This window comes from Geospiza fortis, unplaced genomic scaffold (genome assembly GCF_000277835.1).
Source record: "Geospiza fortis unplaced genomic scaffold, GeoFor_1.0 scaffold424, whole genome shotgun sequence".
NCBI lineage: Eukaryota > Metazoa > Chordata > Aves > Passeriformes > Thraupidae > Geospiza > Geospiza fortis.
Window position 1 is genome coordinate 3,419,898 of NW_005054354.1, and position 2,310 is coordinate 3,422,207.

Sequence of the window (2,310 nt, forward strand, 5' to 3'; positions counted from 1 at the left end):
CGGTGCTCGGTGCTGTAAAACCCGCGCAGCGCCCACGGGGAAGCCGGAGGGAGGGTGAGAGATCAGTCATTTCCTCGTGTTGCGGCTGCACCCCTCCGACTGTAAGCTGCGGGTTGTCAGTTTAGGTCGGAGCGGCTCTCCCAAGAAGTCTTGTAACAACAAAAACTACGTGCTCTGCCCTTCAGTACTAGCTTTGACCCAAAGACCTTCAAAACCTTTCCAAAACCTCGATTAAACTATTCCTCCCCAACCCCTTCATGCCCTTCCACTTTTCAGGCAAAGAAGATTTTGCCTTTCCTATGTCAGTATTTTTCAGCTTCACGAACTGTGGGAACGTTTTGAACTCCTTACAAGGGATCAGTGAAAGCAACTAGGAAAAGCCAGCCAGAAAAGTAAGTAGGCTTAAATTTGCCATGCTCGTGCCCATGCAGCTATTGCAAAATTTCTGATTGTCTGAAGATTGAAATATGGTTGAAAGCTGGTTTTGGGATGCTTCGAAATTTCAGAGGACCCAAGTGGCTGTTGCAGCAGGCATTTAGGGATAGTCCAGTAATAAGGAAAAGACAAGACATTAGATTGCTGCCATTATTTCTGCTGATGAATCAGCAGAATATGCATTCATAATTCTTCATATCTACAACAGTAATACAGTTGTACAGCATTTTTTTTATGTTGATGACTGACAACAAGGGTCTAGGCACAGAATATTTTGGCTGAAGTTTTCCCAAACTAAAACTAAAATCTGCAGGCAAACTTTTAAAATATCTCTTACTAAATGTGCAGTAACAGGTATTTTGGGTTAACAGGTGTCTTGATTTATATTCCAGAACTTTCATGAGTAGGATGCTACTTTACTGCTGCTGTAGAAATAGAAAAACTAAGGTAATTTGCTGTTTCAGAAGCAAGCATGTGCAGGTGGCTTGCACCAAGTTAACTCTGTGGGGATCACCTCTTGCCTCCCTCAAGGGAAAGTTTGCACACTTTGAAACACTTGGTTTCTGACAGTCCTAAGCCTTCCTAAGACACGACAGATGTTTCAGTTCTGCACTTAGCAGTATTTCCAGACTGAAGTGTTTTGTTAATAGTCTTGCACTATATTGTGAAACATCTCTGAAATGTAGTGTGGGAAAGGTATAGGAAGAGAATGGAGTTTCACACATGCAGAGCTGCTGTTGGTAGCTGATAAAGCATATTAATTTGCAATAGCATTTACTCTCTTGTATAGACTTGAGGGTATTTAACTCATCAGTCTCATTCTAAAAACTTCATTGCATTTAGAGGTATATTTATGGGGGGAGTTGGGGCAAAATTGAGTTATATTCAGAATCAGATTTCAGTGAAGGAAAGCTCTAAGTCCAGTAAGATACAAGCCTGCTGCTGCATCCATGTTCTAAACTAAACTTTATTTCCTCTCAGTATCGTGTCCAGAGCTGATATGCTTTTATTGCTTATACTGTACAAACTCTGTGTGCAGGGTAACAGTTTGCTTAAAGGCTGATATAATTTTAAAAAGTGCGGATAATTGAGCAATCTAGGTGAAAGGCCTAGGAAATTGTGATGTTTTTAGCATCTGGCATAAACTGAGCCTGTTTTCTAAGCTGAATACTTAGTAAAATGCTCTGTTGGATTCAGCCATCAGATCTTACAATTTGGAGCCCTGAACAGCGTTTGCATTTTGCCTTTTGTTTGGAATTTCGAGTCCATTACTGTAGTTCATATCTTTAGCACACAGTTTTTCATGGTTATAATAGTCTGTCCCCAAAAATGCAATGTTTTTAGAACTTAAATATTCCAAAATCACATGGAAAGATGTTGTTATTATTATATTAGTGTGATGCTAAAATCATGGCAAACAGGTGCAGATTTAGCACATGGCTGTCACACTGTTGCTCTTCTGCAAATAACTTAAGAAAGAAGAGCTGAATGTATGTTTATCTGCTTTGACTGTTGCAGTATAGACAGACCGGTATTATCTTGAACTACTACTAATTTGAATTGCAGCTGTAGCCTCTGTAAATGTAACCAAGACCTTTGTGCATTCACTGAGGTGCCTAGAAAAGCCCAGTCCTTTGAGCTCCTCTGCCTCTCTTGGTCTCTGCCCAATGAACTGCTCACTGCTATTTTTTCTTCTATTTTATTGCTGATGTATTTTTCTGTAAGATCTGGTTTTCTAAAGCTTTCTTTTCTGTTTCTTTTTTTCTGATTGTTTCATAGCCTGTAACTTCTAGCACAAGAAAACCATGCTGAATCTAAAACTCTCAAGCTCTAATTAGCCTATTGATTTCCCAGTTATTTTTAATGAATTAAACA

The 2,310-nt window shown here is 39.5% G+C and overlaps 1 protein-coding gene across 1 annotated transcript in view; it reads left to right on the forward strand.

Moving 5' to 3' along the window:
* Positions 1–285: 285 nt before the first annotated feature.
* SLC26A5 (solute carrier family 26 member 5) overlaps positions 286–2,310 on the forward strand; it is a 32,978-nt gene continuing 30,953 nt past the window's right edge. The window contains exon 1 of the mRNA XM_005423522.2: positions 286–392. The gene's annotated coding sequence lies outside the window, so the exon portion shown is untranslated. The remainder of the gene's footprint in view (positions 393–2,310) is intronic.